The following is a 17503-nucleotide window of genomic DNA, read 5'->3' on the forward strand; positions in this document are numbered from 1 at the left end:
CTTCTCGGCCTTTTGGCTAAGATCACGTACCTTGTCAGACGGTTTAGACTGCGATCGCCTCTTGGAGGTTTCCTGACTCGAGATCTTTTTATATCTTGAGTCACACAACTTCGAGAGGTACATTGAACTCTGCTGCTTCGGGCACCAACACGTTTTAAGGTAAGGTCTTTTAATTATTTATTTGGTTATTTATTATTGTATTTATTGTTGTTTTAAGTTTCTAGGCTGTTGGTGCCTCCATCATGTCGGCTGCCCGTGCCGGCGTGCGGAGGCACCACAGCGTGCGCTTTTGTTTTAAAGAGGTGAATGGCAAGCTCCTAGGGATGTCACGTCTTGACTTCTCCAGAAAGTCCTTTTTTTTTTGGAGCGTCCATTCAGGTATAAGTTTGAGGGCTCGTGTACGTGGGTTAAGGGGACCTGCGCGCTGACCCCAAAAAATTTTTGACGGACGCGGCGTCGATGTCTGCCGGCCCACGGGAGACCCCTGACCGGCGCAGGAGGATCAGGACCCCCGAGGGGCCCCGCGGAAGCCCACCCAAATTTGAGGCCCCTACATGCCATTCAGCACTTCTCCACAGGGTGGCGCACGGAGCAGTACACCTCAGGTTTAACCCTTTCGAGTCGATTAACGCGGATACGCGTTTTGAGTCATTTTCTCCTGATAACTCCGAAAAGACCTTAAATTACACTTTCAGTTTTAATCGTACAGATAAGAGCAATACATCAATCGAATCTGTAAAGGGTCTACTTTTTTTTGGATACAGACATAATAACAACAAAACTTTGTGCACTCATAAAATAAAGATAACAAACAAGGTGTGCTGTCTGCAGCCTTTGTCTGCGCTTATCTTCATTTACAAACAAGTCATTAAAATGAACTGTAACTCCGTGAATACTCAACGAAAATACATGGGGGAGATATCTATAGAAAGCTTGACATGTCTATTTTTAAACTAAACAAGTGCCGCCGAAAACAGATATTCTGTGATAAAGTAATCCATATGAAAACAACGCGATGTCTGTTTTTCAAGTCTCCCTTCATTATATCTAATGTGACCACGCCCCCGCGCTGAACGCGCTATTCAGATTCAAACTGAAGCGCGCGGCTTGAATACGCCCATAACAGAAGAAAAAGCAGCGAGACTGTTCTTCAAGTGTTTATTTTACTGTTTGCTTCGCGATGAGAGGAATAAGACATAATTCACCCCAAAAAGATGTCATGTGGTTGAGGATTTGAGAAATGGATTTCCTCAGAAAAAAAGAATGCAGCACTTTATTCAGCAGAGATCATAAACATGAGTAAGTCTCTTTTTATTTATTTATATACTTGTACTAGTTTTCACATAACGTGTAAACATTTTACTAGTTAGACTTATTCCAAATACTTTTTCCAAACTATAATTCCTGACTAAATGTATAGTAATCAAGTGAAACATTATGAAGTTTCAATAACAATATACAATAATATACCATTCAAAAGCTTGATGTAAATAATATAAATGTAACAAATAGATAACTGTCACAAATGTAAAAACATGCTTTTCTTTCAATTTATTCCCCCTAAAAACCCAGAAAAATATTCTCAGCTCTTTTCAACATTAATAATAATGATAATAATAATAACAATAAATGTTTTTTTTTGTAGAAAATAAGATTGTTAAAAGGATTTCTGAAGGTTTGTGTGACTGGAGTCACACAATGATGCCAAACAATTTGTTTGAAAGTCAGCTTTGATTGTTTCTAATAAACTGTTTAACTGCACCCCCAAGTGGATATTAAAATGTGTTGTGGGATAATTAAATATATTCTAAATAAACTACAAACATAAAATTATATAGATTTATTTTGTTCTTGCATTCTTTCTTGTAACTCCTTCCTCTCAGTGGCACAGATGACTGAATGGCTCATTATGCAGCTCATTATGCAGGCCTTTGTCTTCTCAGGTGTAAATCACAATGATATTCATGGTAGTTGACGCCTACTCGCATATGACTTTTACCAACAAAAAGTGTCTTAGAAAATTTAAATCAATATATTGTTCTCTGTGAGTGAGTAAACAAGATGATTTTCACATCATTTAGAAAGAAAAATTCTAGGCTACAAGCTCCAGTTCTCAAAAATCCTGGGAACCATTGTTCTTTATGTGTTTTTTTGCCTTATTCAAGTGTTTTAACATTTTTAGTTTTTCACTAACCACGCATAATATTTTTTTTCTCAAAAACACAATCATGTACATACATGCATTTCTTATATTATTATAGCCCAGTTTGTGCTGATTACAGTGAGATTAGACTTTAGCCATTTAGATATTTATAAGAAACTGAAAAAGCACAAATGTCAGGGCATGACAAAACTTCTCCAGGCCCCAAAAATACCCTTAGACTCCAGAGGGTTAAAACAGTGGCATTTACCCGAATGGGGGGTGTACGATTTTTTTGCCCACGAAACCTATATTTGTCCATTTGACCTTTAAAGTTACAGAATGACCACGGAACCGATGCGGACCCCCATCGGACCCCCATCCCGGGTCCCACGAACCCATTATTTGTCCATTTGACCATTATATTCACACAATGACTGCGGATCATCTGCAGACCCCTTGCGGACCCCCACCCTGGGTCCCACGAACCCCGTATTTGTCCATTTGACCATTATATTCACACAATGACTGCGGATCATCTGCGGACCACTTGCGGACCCCCACCCTGGGTCCCACGAACCCACTATTTGTCCATTTGACCATTATGTTCACACAATGACTGCGGATCATCAGCGGACCACTTGCGGACCCCCACCCTGGGTCCCACGAACCCACTATTTGTCCATTTGACCATTATATTCACGGAATGACCACGGATCACATCCGGAACATTTGCGGACATATCCAAAATTGTGGTGAATGTTAACCAAAATGTCACAGATTTTGCCAAGCTGTAACTCCGCCAAAACGGGGCCAAACTGCACCAAACTCGGGTCAGAGTAAGACCTCCAGAAGGCCTACCGAACACCGATGCCCCCCCATCCATAACACCCCGGGGGGCGGAGTTATTGCCCCACACATTTTTGATAGTCAAATGGAAGGAAGAGACCTAGCAACTTGAAACTCGGTGACTTGATAGCCCTCAAAGGGCCCTCTCTGAAGCCACCTCCCCCAAGTCGATAGACCCCCGGGGGCCAGAGATACGGGCCCGCAAATGCAAAAAGTCCCAAAATTTGACCGGCAATAACTCACCCAAAAAGAGAGGAAAAAACACCAAACTCAGGTCAAAATTAGACCTTTGGGAGCTCTATCCGACTACACCAGCCCCATGTTCCTATGACCCCGGGGGTCCGAGTTACGGCCCCAAAAAATGTGGAATTTGAACCGTTATAACTCAGGAACCGGAATACCCAGGAACTCGAGGGTGGTCGCATACGGTAGGCCCCTCGATCTTCTAGGGATCCCCCAAATTTTAGCCTCGGGGTCCACCGCTTCGCGGAGATATTAGCAAAAAAATAGTACCATCCACCCCCCTCATACCAACTCATCCATGCCGGCCAGGGTGCACCCTCCCTGGCTAGAAAAGGCAGCTCGAGGGGGGTGGAAGTCGGAAGAAAATTTTTTTTATGAAGCCTAGAGAAAACACTTGTACTGTACTCAGGGCACTCAGAGGAATCCATTTTTGTAAGTTTTATCCCATTATACTGTAGAAATATGCATAGAAAAATGTGGTGAATGTTAACCAAAATGTCACAGACTTTGCCAAGCTGTAACTCCGCCAAAACGGGGCCAAACTGCACCAAACTCGGGTCAGAGTAAGAACTCCAGAAGGCCTACCGAACACCGCTGCCCCCCCCATCCATAACACCCCGGGGGCGGAGTTATGGCCCCCCACATTTTTGATAGTCAAATGGAAGGAAGAGACCTAGCGACTTGAAACTTGGTGACTTGATAGCCCTCGAAGGGCCCTCTCTGAAGCCACCTCCCCCAAGTCGATAGACCCCCGGGGGCTAGAGATATGGACCCGCAAATGCAAAAAGTCCCAAAATTTGACCGGCCATAACTCACTCGGAAAGAAGGGAAACAACACCAAACTCTGGTCAAAATTAGACCTTTGGGAGCTCTATCCGACGACACCAGCCCCATGTTCCTATGACCCCGGGCGTCCGAGTTACGGCCCCCCAAAATGTGGGATTTGAACCGTTATAACTCAGGAACCGGACCACCCAGGAACTCGAGGGTGGTCGCATACGGTAGGTAATTTCAGCCCCGGGGTCCACCGCTTCGTGGAGATATTAGCAAGAGAATAGTACCATCCACCCCCCTCGCACCTACTCATCCATGCCGGCCAGGGTGCACCCTCCCCGGCTAGAGAAGGCAGCTCGAGGGGGGTGGAAGTCGGAAGAAAATTTTTTTTATGAGGCCTAGAGAAAACAGTTGTACTGTACTCAGGGCACTCAAAGGAATCCATTTTTGTAAGTTTTATCCCATAATACTGTAGAAATATGCATAGAAAAAATGTTGGATTTTGGTTCATTTGCACCACAAATGTTGCAAGTCTTGCAGTATATTAAATAGCAATATTTTTTATTGTCAGTCTATTTCTCAAATCACTTCTAGTCTAATGAACTACACATGGGGCTATTTCATTTGTCACTTAACAGTTACTTTATTTGAAATCTTCCTAATTCCAATTTATCCATAATGTATTGTAAAATACGTTTTATAAAACAAGAGTGCACACTTTGCAGTCTATTTCTCATTCCACTTTTAGTCCAAACAACTTCAAATGGGACTATTTCCTTGGTCACTGACCAGTCTATTTCTCATTCCACTCATAGTCTAATGAACTACATATGGCACTATTTCATGGATCACTTGCCAGTCTATTTCTCATTAATTTTCTAGTCTAATAAACTACATATGGCACTATTTCCTTGATCACTTGCCAGTTTATTTCTTATCCAAACTTTTAGTCTTATAAGCTACAAAAAGTACTATTTCCTTGGTCACTTACCAGACTATTTCTCATTCCTTTTCTAGTCTAATAAACAATACATTTCACTATTTCAGTCTATTTCTCATTCAACTTCTAGTCTAATAATCAGTTTAACTGGTGATGATGATCGGCCTGAATAAATTTGAAATAGAAGTGTATTAATGTGAAAACATATGGCACTATTTCATGGATCACTTGCCAGTCTATTTCTCATTCATTTTTATAGTCTAATAAACTACATATGGCACTATTTCCTTGATCACTTGCCAGTTTATTTCTTATTCAAACTTTTAGTCTAATAAGCTACAAAAAGTACTATTTCCTTGGTCACTTACCAGACTATTTCTCATTCCTTTTCTAGTCTAATAAACAATACATTTCACTATTTCAGTCTATTTCTCATTCAACTTCTAGTCTAATAATCAGTTTAACTGGTGATGATGATCGGCCTGAATAAATTTGAAATAGAAGTGTATTAATGTGAAAACATATGGCACTATTTCATGGATCACTTGCCAGTCTATTTCTCAGTAATTTTATAGTCTAATAAACTACATATGGCACTATTTGCCTGATCCCTTGCCAGTCTATTTCTTATTCAAAACTTTTAGTCTAATAAACTACAAAAAGTACTATTTCCTTGGTCACTTACCAGTCAATTTCTCATTCCTTTTCTAGTCTAATAAACAATACATTTCACTATTTCAGTCTATTTCTCATTCAACTTCTAGTCTAATAATCAGTTTAACTGGTTATGATGATCGGCCTGAATACATTTGAAATAGAAGTGTATTTATGTGAAAACATCCTAATTTCAAGTTATTCAAAATATAGTAAAATATGTTTTTATTAAACATTTTATGTATAGAAATACTATATATTTATTATGTATTTATTACATATACCTTTTTATTTACACACACAATATATAAATATGTTTAAATTATTTTTATTACATGTAATATATATGTGTGTGTGTGTGTGTGTGTGTGTGTGTGTGTGAGTGTGTGTGAGTGTGTGTAAAGTAATGACACCTTAATTCAATTTCAAATATTTATTGAACTTTTTGTTTTGCAGACATTGTAAAGTCAAAATCAAAAATGCCTCAAAGTTCTGTACAAAAAAACACAATATATAAAAAGTATAATAGGAAACATGCATTATATAAGAAAAATAAAATAAATAAATAAACATGTTCAGAAAGATTCAGAGCAAACTGACATTAACCTTAACTATAACTATTTACAAAAAAAAGAAAAAAGAAAAAAGAAAAATGGAACAGGCTATCAAAACAAATAAAAAGATAACCTTACTTTTTTATCGTAGAAATAAAAGCAGTAGAACAATTATCATAAAAAATATCAAAACAAACAATTTAAATAGCTACATAAATTATTTACGGGATTTTTTTTAAAATTTCTCCAGTCTCTTTTTTTACTTGCTGCACCAGCTTTTTAGACGCTATTTCCTGTGGTGATTTAAGTGGGGAGTTCTTCACCATCAGTCTGCGTCTGAGGACCATCTTCATTAATGTGCTTCTTTCCTTATAGAAATAATAAGAAAGGCAAAGTGTTAGTGAACATGTCTACTTGTCACAAACAGTTAAACCAATCCATAGGAAATTGTACTTACTGAAGCAGATTTCCCAGACTTCTGGCCTTCTTCGGCATCGGGAGGGCTGTCGGAGAGCGTTGGGCTGGTGGATGAGGACTTTTCCTCAGCTGGCATCTTGTGGGGTTTTGTCGTCTTTCTTCTCTTGGCACCTTGCTGCCTTGGACTATCAGCTTCCTCACCCACCACAGCTGTATCAAAGAGGCGACGGTGTTCTGCTGCCTGCTTTGCATTAAGGTTGAGGGCATAAAACCTGTCAGCTGTGGTGGTGTCGTGGCACATGAACTGTGCCACTTTGTGCCTATCTTCCGGGCAGTGAGTGTTCTTAGCCTTTTTGGAGAGAGAACAGCATAGGCAAAGAGTTAGAAAAAAAACACACCAGAAACTCATAAAGCCGGGACAAGTACAGGAATGCTTACATGGGTGGCGATGGCAGTCCTCACATCAGTAAATGTGGGTGTGCCTGGTAACCCCATGCTCGCCCACGCATCCTGAAAATACTTGTTCAAGTTTTTGCAGGAGCTGGCCTTTGAGGTAAAGAAGAAGTAGTTTGCAACTCGTCCCCCTACCAAGTTGGACCGGAGTGAAAGGAATTCCTCAAGCCACCCATACTCCTCCTGGTCCAGGGCCAGCTGGGCTGCACCAAAGGCCTGGTTGGTCTTGTGGGCTGATATCTTTAGAAACAGTGTGAAGTGGCATAAGCTGAGTTTTATTTTAAAGAAAACCATGTGGACAACGAGAGACAGAGAGAAAGAGAACCACTCACATTAATGACAAAGTGGCCTTCTGTAGCTGTCGCACGGGCATCCTCCACCTCTTTAATTGTTAAATTTTGGAACACCCCTCCGTGGTGACCATAAATGCTGGCCCAGTAAGTGGTGAGGTGTCCATAAAAAGACCATTGGTCCTTTTTCTCAGGACTAGTCTTCAGACGATCTTCACAGAAAAAAAGAGAAGCATAAAGGATCACATTGATCGCCAAATAATGAGAGGAGAAAGGATTCAAAAACTTACCCAGAATCTCAGAAATAATTTTTTTGGCAGAGTCCCGGCAAGCTCGCAGTGTGGCTTTAGGGATCAGGCGGGCCTCCTTGGCTTGTTTTACAGCCAGCTCGTGGACTGCCACGCTGCGCTTTACTGGGCGGGTCAAGTTCTGGATTTCCCTCCTAATCCCAATGAAAGCCACACGGGAGAGCCGGCATGTGGGCGGCGGGGTCTCATTAAGATATTTGAGGAACTGTGCCACATTTTTTAGGTAATGGTGCAGAGTTGGCTCTGCAATGTTGCATTTCCTTAAAAAAGACAGCCAGGACCGGACCTTTGCCCTGTTGTCCAAAAACATCAAGCTGGCCAGATTGGTCTGGCCAGCTGACATATATGAAATAAAAATTTTTATTCTAAAAATCTTTGAGGACACATTATTTATTAATTTCGGAGTGGGGTTGATGCCCTCCCAGTGGGCCCTGGACACCTCAATGAGCTGATCTGCAAAAAGAAAGCACAAGAGAAGGACCAGGTGAGTCAGGTCGATAACATAGAGGTAAACACTAACAAACATTATTATTATTATTATTATATTAAATTAAATTAAATTAAATATATAATAAACTATATTATACATATATATATATATATATATATATATATATATATATATATATATATATATATATATATATATACATACATAATATGTGTGTGTATATGTATAATTATATTACTATAATTTTCTAGTCTAATAAACTACAAATGGTACTATTTCCTTCGTCACTTATCAGTCTATTTCTCATTTCTCTTGTAGTCTAACAAACTATAAATGGTGCTATTTCCTTGGTTCACTTACCAGTCTATTTCTAATTCAACTTCTAGTCTAATCAACAACAAATGAGATTATTTCCTTGGTTCACTTACCAGTCTATTTCTCAGGTAACTTCTAGTCTAATAATCTACAAATAGGAGATTTATTAATGAAAGTTATTGTATGGTGTTATCAAAGTGACAAGTGTCATACTCACTTAGGGCTGGCACGTGGTCCGGAAAGGGGTATGGTGCATCGGAGGAGTGGGCCTTCTTTGAAGGCCCGGCGACCTCCTCCTCGGGTCCTGTGGCTGGCTCTGCCTCAGGCCTGGTGGCTGGCTCTTCATCTAGTCTGTCAACCTGCGACTCTGAGCACTCCTCCTCCCCAGGGCTGTTGAGGGCCGATAGCAGACTATGTGTTGCCCGTGCAACCTGCCTAGAGGGGGTGGGATTTGACCGCTTCCTCAGCTGCCGGTACCGCCGTGAGAAGCTCTCCCAGAAGCAATGGATAGGAGAAGCTTGCGCTCCTTCACATTCCGCACCTTGTGAAAGACACGAAGGTGTTGGCTTAGCTGATTATAGCCACGAAAGCACAAGGGACAGTCGTCCAAAGCCATATCTACTTTTGTTAAAACACTAAAGGATGAATAGCAAAAGGATGAATGCAAGGGACACTGCCCAAGCATTGGTTACTTATATAACTTTTTAGGTCCCATTTGTAGTCTGTTAATACAACTTTGAGTCTAATACATTAGAGAGCACAATTTGCAGTCTATTTCTCATTACACTTCTAGTTTAATAAACTACAAATTTGACTATTCCTTTGATTCACTCACCAGTCTATTTTCCATTCTTTTTCTAGTCTAATAAACTACAAATGGGACTATTCCCTTGGATCACTTACCAGTCTATTTCTCATTCAACTTCTAGTCTAATAAACTACAAATAGTACTATTTCCTTGGTCACCTACCAGTCTATTTCTCATTCATTTTCTAGTCTGATAAACTACAAATATGACTATTTCCTTGATTCAGTTACCAGTCTATTTTTCATACCACCTCTAGTCTAAGAAACTACAAATGGAACTATTTTCTTGGTCACTTACCAGTCTATTTGTCATTCCACTTTTAGTCTAATAAACTGTAAATTACCTTGGTCCCTTACCAGTCTATTTCCCATTCATTTTCTAGTCTAATGACTAATGACATCCACCCCCCTCGCACCTACTCATCCATGCCGGCCAGGGTGCACCCTCCCCGGCTAGAGAAGGCAGCTTGAGGGGGGTGGAAGTCGGAAGAAAATTTTTTTATGAGGCCTAGAGAAAACACTTGTACTGCACTCAGGGCACTCAGGGAATCCATTTTAGTAAGTTTTATCCCATTATACTGTAGAAATATGCATAGAAAAACGTCAGACCAGGGGGCCGTCTATCCGACGACACTAGCCCCATGTCCCTATGACCCCGGGGGTCAAAACGGCCAAAACGGGGCCAAACTGCACCAAACTCAGGACGGAGTAAGACCTCCAGAAGGCCTACCGAACACCGCTGTCCCCCCATCCATAACACCCCGGGGGGCGAATTTATGGCCCCCCACATTTTTGATAGTCAAATGGAAGGAAGAGACCTAGCGACTTGAAACTCGGTGACTTGATAGCCCTCAAAGGGCCCTCTCTGAAGCCACCTCCCACAAGTCGATAGACCCCGGGGGCCAGAGATACGGGCCCGCAAATGCAAAAAGTCCCAAAATTTGACCGGCCATAACTCACCCAAAGAGAGGGGAAAAAACACCAAACTCTGGTCAAAATTAGACCTTTGGGAGCTCTATCCGACGACACTAGCCCCATGTCCCTATGACCCCGGGGGTCCGAGTTACGGCCCCCCAAAATGTGGAATTTGAACCGTTATAACTCAGGAACTGGACCACCCAGGAACTCGAGGATGGTCGCATACGGTAGGCCCCTCGACCCCTAGGGATCCCCCGAATTTAGCAAAAAAATAGTACCGTCCACCCCCCTCGTACCTACTCATCCATGCCGGCCAGGGTGCACGCTCCCTGGCTAGAAAAGGCAGCTCGAGGGGGGTGGAAGTCGGAAGAAATTTTTTTATGAGGCCTAGAGAAAACAGTTGTACTGTACTCAGGGCACTCAGAGGAATCCATTTTTGTAAGTTTTATCCCAAAATACTGTAGAATTTGCATAAAAATGAGCGTTGAATTTTGGCACACATGTGCACCACATGTGGTGCGTATCTCACTTTTCATTAAATAGCAACTGTATTTGCAACAAGGAATGAGATCTGCCATGCAGTGGTGTATTGCGAACTTTTTTCCTGATGCGCCCTCCTGGGGTCTTGGACTCTTCCACGAATAATGCACCCACCTGAGGTCTTTCACAGACGAGGTGATGCACCGAATCAGGTTTGTTTGGTTAAAGAGAGTCATCTAAAACCGGCGTTGGGAAGCCCCGGCCCATGAGCTTGGCAGTTTCCAGGCCAGTAACGGAAGGCACCCATCCTTCCTTTCCTGGAGGGGGGCTAACCGTTGGTGTGGACGGTAGAGACGCAAATCATACCTCTGGCTGACCGCCTGGGCCTTCATACTTACCTGGCAGGGGAGACACCATGATCAAGAAGGCGGTTCACCCAGGGCGAGGCTTGCCCATTGCACTCCGGCCATGCTGACCCCTGCGAATTCCCCAAATGCGGGAATCTCGACTGCATAATTTATGGTAGTGGGGGACTGCGTTCGCGCTCTCCCCTGAAATTGTTGGTGAAACAAAGCAGAAGAGGTTTTTTTTGCGTTTTGCGTTTTTTTTTGCGTTTCAGAATGGGGAGTTCTGTCACATGCGAGGTATGTGTTGTGCGCCTGTGAAACAAAGTCAGTTACGCTCTTGAAAAATCGGACCCTGGTGGGTGGTTCAGTTCGAATATAGCACAGACCTTACTTTGAAAGTCGATTGGACTGACTGCAGCCTAGCTGTAGCTGTCTCCATGTTGTTTGGTTGTCCTTTTTCAATTGGTATTAATTTTGTTGTCGCTTACAGCGCCACCGAGTGGCCTGTCGCAGCGCCCTTTTTCACCTGGCCTCTGACTGAGCCCCTGCACAGGTGTGCCGATTTGGGTGAAGGGATCTCATTCCTTCCTGGAGTTATAGCCATTCGAGCCATCTCGGACACGCCACCTTAGCACGTTTTGAGGTCCCCTCGCCAAGGTGAATGGAAATTTCCACTTTTTTGGGATGATTATTGACAGGCAGACTCCAAAGAAGCTTTCTGTGCTGCTTTGGGTGGGACTGGGCCAAATACCTGGCGGCGCTAGGTTGCAAAAGAAGGTTTTCGACAAAATCCCAAATCCCCGAAATTCCATCAGAGCGACGAGCCAATCTGAGACCTGCGTCTGGTTCGGCTCGAGCCAAGGATTCCCATGACATAAGGCACGCGGCTCTGCGACGAACCGTTTGGGAATTACGAGCGATGCAGTACTTTCCGTCGCTGCAGTGCCAGCGTCAGGCCGAGCGTGACGAGGCCCGGTGACGTTGCAGACAGGGGAGGGTACTACCATCCCCCAGCGTTTTTAGGTCCCCCAGACTTACCAAAGCCGAGATGGGCATCGCCGTGTCCGGCTTCCTCCCCGCTGCGTCTTAGCGGCATCGCTTCACGGCCTTTTGGCTAAGATCACATATCTTGTCGGACGGTTGAGACTGCGATCGCCTCTTGGAGGTTTCCTGACTAGAGATCTTTTTATATCTTGAGTCACACAACTTCGAGAGGTACATTGAACTCTGCTGCTTCGGGCTAAAACAAGTTTTAAGGTAAGGTATTTTAATTATTTATTTGGTTATTTATTATTGTATTTATTGTTGTTTTAAGTATTTAGAATGTTGGTGCCTCCACCATGTCGGCTGCCCCTGCCGGCGTGCGGAGGCACCACAGCGTGCGTTTTTTATTCAGGCAGGTTGAGGGGAAGCTCCTTGGAATGTCCCGTATAGCTGATCCAAAAGACCTTAGCTTTTAGATCTGACGACCTGAATTGTTTGATGACTCTGCCCTTGAACAAAGGATTTGATGTCAGTTTTAAAACCGCTTCCCTGCTTAATGACTTTTGGCAAAGGTTTGATTCAGTTAAAGCCCAGTTCTCCATGTTCACTGTCGAGAAACTTTCTGATAACACACTTAAAACTGTGATTGTAAGGATGTTCAATGAAACAGTGACTGGAGATGATATTTATGTTTGGTTGGGTAGATTTTGCACTGTTCGAGGCCAGCCTGTCAAAGTGTTAGATGAAGATGGCATTTGGACATGCTCCTGGCGAATTCCCATTAAACAATGGGAAGACGCTGGGGGCTACCAGGGCCTGAAACATCTGCCTTCCATGATTGTGCTCGGAGAGAGCAGAGGCTACATACCAAACTCTGCAGGAAGGGTTGCAGGTTTGGTCATCTCGCTGAAGCATGCCAAGAGTTAGTATGTGGGAAGTGTAGAGAAATTGGTCACAGTTTGATTATTGTACCAATTTCAGACGGTGCAATCTTTGTGGAGAAACAAACCACCTCTACAGAGACTGCCCTAAAAGTTTTGCCAACAAGCTCAAAATGGCCGCCCCACATGGGCAACAAACGAATGAACAAAGGAAAGAGGAGGCGGTCCCTGAGGTTTTGGCGGGAATTTCAAATTCCCAGCCGGCCTCAGGGATTGGGCAGGAAGGAGGAAGTGGGACGGCCACAGGGGCGGAGGCAACGGAACAGGAAATGGTCATGGAAGGAGAGGAAAGTGAGGAAAAAACCAATTCCTCACTAGTAACAGTTTCGGATGGGGTGCAGGAATCTACCGGGAGTGAGACAGAGTGTTCACTCCCTAACGCTCAGGTGCAAAAAAGACCTGCGGGGTCTCCTCTGATTGTAACGGACGAGAAAAAATCTAGGGCAGCATATAAGCTTGATAGTATCGATTCGGTAGATCTGGAGCGCATGTGGCCCCTAGAGTCCCCTAATGAGGTATCCTTTTTGCACATTAAGCTAACAGCATCGTCGCCAAAAGAGCCACAAGAGGTTTCCTCTGTGGCCTCTGAAGCGACAGGCATTTGCCCTCCTGATCCCAGCTCGTCTGAGGAAAAGGAAAGGCAAATGCAACAAGATATAACATAATTTTAATCGTATCTTTGTAGGCTTTTTACTGTCTTCTGTTTTAAATGTCTTATACCTTTTTAACCCTACTGCTCATGGCCCTCACCATCTCTACTATCAATGTAAGAAGTGTGAGGTCCACCATTAGAGCACAGAGTATTTTGTCCCTTTTAAAATCTTTTAAGTCAGATTTGTTTTTATTACAAGAGTGTTCTCTGCCCTTTTTAACTAGGTACAAGAAAATGGAGGAGCTATGGTCCGCAGGAGCCTCCATATGGAGCGGATCAAATTTTAACAAAAATGACGGAGTTGCGGTTTTAATTAATAATCCTAACATCTTGGTGAAGGGCAGCACTGTGGTGAGGCAAGGCCGGGCACTTTTAGTAAATCTGACCTTTTTAGACAGGGATTTTAATGTTCTTAATGTATATGGTTTTACGGAAAAGAATGAAAGATATGAGCTTTTAGAAGACTTGCAACCCCACATGCTAGGTAGGGCCCCCCTAATGGTAGCAGGGGATTTTAATTGTGTTTTATCCAAAACAGACAGGAAAAGGGTAGGGGAGGATTTTAGAGTGGACAAAACGTCGGTGTTATTGCAGGGTTTAGTCAGAGATTTTAATTTAGTCGACTGTTTTAAAATTTTGCATCAAAGAGAGGAGGGCTTCACCTGGTTCAGTGGTGATAGTACCAAAGCCTCTCGAATCGACTACGTTTTTACAAGGGACTGCCCGCCGACCGATGCTACATTAACCCCCCTCTTTTTCTCTGATCACATAATGCTGTCTTGCACCCTTTCACTGCCCATGGGTGTGACGGTAGGGGGAGGGCTGTGGAAGCTGAACTGTTCCCTGTTGGAAGACAAGGATATAGTTTTAGAATATAGGGAACAGTTCAGCCAATGGCAGACCCTCCAAGACTTTTACGATACACGTGCACAGTGGTGGGAGATGGTAAAGGACCGGACAAGACAGTTTTTTAGAAAGATAGGGAAAGAAAAGAAGAGTAGGGAAAAGAAATGCATGTTGGGGTTGCAGAAAAGACTACAAAGGTATTTTAATCTTTTAAATAATGGTTTTGATTTTATCGACGAAATTCAGGAAGTAAAAAAAGAAATGTCAGTTTTAGCCAATATAAAAAGTAAAGGGGTCCTTTTAAGAAGTAAAGAGAGAGAAATAGAAAAAGGCGAAAAGTGTACCAGATATTTTTTTAAGAAAATAATAACAAGGGGTGGGGGATTAACCAGGGTTAAAACAGGGGATAGGGAGGTTAACACAACAAAAGAGATTTTAGAGGATGTGGAAAAATTTTATGGGGCATTATATAGTTTTAAAAAGGTACACTTTGACACTGCAAAAGAAGTTTTAAATTTTATTGAGGAAAGGGTTGACTGTCAAAATGAGATTTTAACCCAAGATTTTAACATCTTAGAAATCCAAAAAGCACTTGGAGGTTTTAAGAAGGGGAAGTCCCCAGGAGTGGATGGACTTCCCCTAGAGTTTTATCTAACATTTTGGGACATTTTAGGACAAGAGCTTTTGACAGTTTTTAAAGAGTTTGAGACCCTCGACATACTTCCAGACAGTTTTAGAATAGGGATAGTTTCTTTACTTCACAAAAAAGGTGACCGGACTGACTTAAAAAACTGGAGACCCATAACACTTTTAAATTTTGATTATAAACTTTTTAGCAAAATTTTAGCAACACGCATGTCAACGGCTTTAGAGGACGTGATTCACCCGGATCAAGCTTGTTCTGTGCCCGGAAGAAAGATAACAGACAGCCTAGTACTGATCAGAGACGCCATCTGTTATGCGAGAGACAGAAATATTCGGCTAGTAGTCCTAAATTTAGACTTTGAAAAAGCATTTGACCGAGTCTCGCACCAGTACCTTTTTCAGGTACTGCAAAAAATGGGTTTTCCAACAAAGAGGTTTGTAGCCAGGGTGGGACTGCTGTACAAGGGACTAGTCAGCAAATTCCTTGTAAACGGGCATCTTTCCAAAACTGTGAACATACACAGTGGTGTCCATCAGGGATGTCCTTTATCTCCTATCCTGTATGTGGCTTGTATCGAGCCACTGGCACAGATCTTGAGAAAGGATAAATGGGTCAAAGGACTGGACGTTCCTGGGACGGGTGGACTGACAGCGACTTGTGCCTTATACATGGGCGATGTTACTCTTTTAACCACGGACATTTTATCTATACGAAGATCACTGGACTTGACTGACTGGTACGGTCGGGCCTCGGGCGCCAAACTCAATAGAAACAAGTCTGAGGCCCAGCTCTTCGGGCCGTGGGGGGACGTGGACACAGGAGGACTTTAAAATTTTAGGTGTTAAATTTGATAAAGAGGGTGGAGGACGGGAAAACTGGACTGACTTGCTAGGGAAAGTTAGGAAAAGACTAGGGTTTTGGGAACTAAGACAGTTGACGATTGAAGGTAAAATTTTTATTTTTAAATATGTGATTTTACCTCTGATTTTACTTGTCTGTTCTGTTTTTAGCCCCCCTCGGTGGTTCCTGGTGAAACTGGAGAGGGCGGTGTTTTACTTCCTGTGGGGGTCCAAGTGGGAGTGCCTGAAGAGGGAGACAGTCAAGAAAAGGCCAGAGAACGTTGGAAAAGGCCTCCCAGACCCCCACCTGTTTTTAGGCAGCCGCTTCACCGCCTTGCACATCAGTTATGCCATGACCCCATCCAAAGAAAACAAGACGGCTGCAATGGCACTATTTTGGATGGGGTCTTACCTAAGAACTTTGAAAATTTTACCAGTAGATTTGAAAACCCCAGTGTCTTTTAACTTGCCTAAAGACTACAGTTTTATAAAAAAGTTTTTAAAGAAATACCTTTTAGAGAGTGAAGATGTCACCATTTAACTAAACACAAGTCTCTCATTTCTGTTGTGCAGGACCGGAAACCGGTGAGTCCAGTTCCGGGCCTCACACTAAGTGAGGCCAAACAAGTTTGGCGGAATGCGGCTCACCCTGCTCTCCAGAACAGGCACAAGGACTTATCGTGGATGGTGGCTCATGAGATCCTCCCTGTCAGGGCGGTTATGCACTCCAGAGGCATGGCCAAAAACCCCATCTGCCCTCGGTCCGGCTGCAATTCCCCGGAGACCGCCCACCACCTGCTCTGGGACTGCAGCACTGCGCGGGACCTGTGGGCCAAGACCGGCTCCCCGTGTATTTCCCGTGCCTACCAGCAGGTGGGGCCCAGTTCGGGTACCAGCTCGCCATCCTTGGCGTGGGCCGGGGCTTGAAGGACTTGACGGCACAGAAATTTACCTCGCTCTGGCTCACCCTCAACGTCATCAAGGATGCCATCTGGGCCACCAGAAACCTGCTGGTGGGGAAGCGCGTTACGGTAACCCTCCATGCATGCGAGCTAAAGGTAACATCAAGGCTGCAGGGGTACCGGACGACGATATTCGGACGGGGGGGCCGGGGTCGCACAGAGAGGGTCCCGGCAGGCACCGACCCTGGCTGCCCGTAGATGCACCCTAACCATTCTGGCTACGGGAACAGCGGGCCAGCGGGCCGGAGGAGAGGGGATCTCCGCTGAGCCCGTAAAGTAGCATCTCATGTCCCTGTTCTGGAGAGTGGGGTGAAGACCGACTTGATGAGGACTCACCCCCGGTCTTGCACAACAGATGGTTTTTTTTATTGGTTTTTATCCAATAAATTGGTTTTTATGGTGTTTTATCAATGAAATTGGTTTTATTAACATGCATATGAGGCTTGTTTGCTTTTTTAAATTTGTATTTTACTTTTGAAACCGATCGCACCTTTTAAACACACCTCAAATATGGACTTTTAAAAACAAGCAAAACACTGTGGTTTTAATCAAATGTTTTTTAACAATGATTGTTTCTTTCATTTTACCATGTGTATTTATTATATATAATATGGCTTGTTTTAATGTGTGCTTGAAAAGAAAAATGTGTGTGAAAGTAAAAATGCAAATGGAAAAAATGTAACTGTTGACAAT

General features: G+C 43.2%; 1 non-coding gene across 1 annotated transcript; it reads left to right on the forward strand.

Moving 5' to 3' along the window:
- The first annotated feature begins 10983 nt into the window (after positions 1-10983).
- LOC132134631 (U1 spliceosomal RNA) lies at positions 10984-11147 on the forward strand. The gene has a single exon (XR_009429686.1). It is a non-coding gene; the product is annotated as a U1 spliceosomal RNA (small nuclear RNA).
- The last annotated feature ends 6356 nt before the right edge of the window (positions 11148-17503 follow it).

Source organism: Carassius carassius, unplaced genomic scaffold (genome assembly GCF_963082965.1).
Source record: "Carassius carassius unplaced genomic scaffold, fCarCar2.1 SCAFFOLD_61, whole genome shotgun sequence".
Lineage (NCBI taxonomy): Eukaryota > Metazoa > Chordata > Actinopteri > Cypriniformes > Cyprinidae > Carassius > Carassius carassius.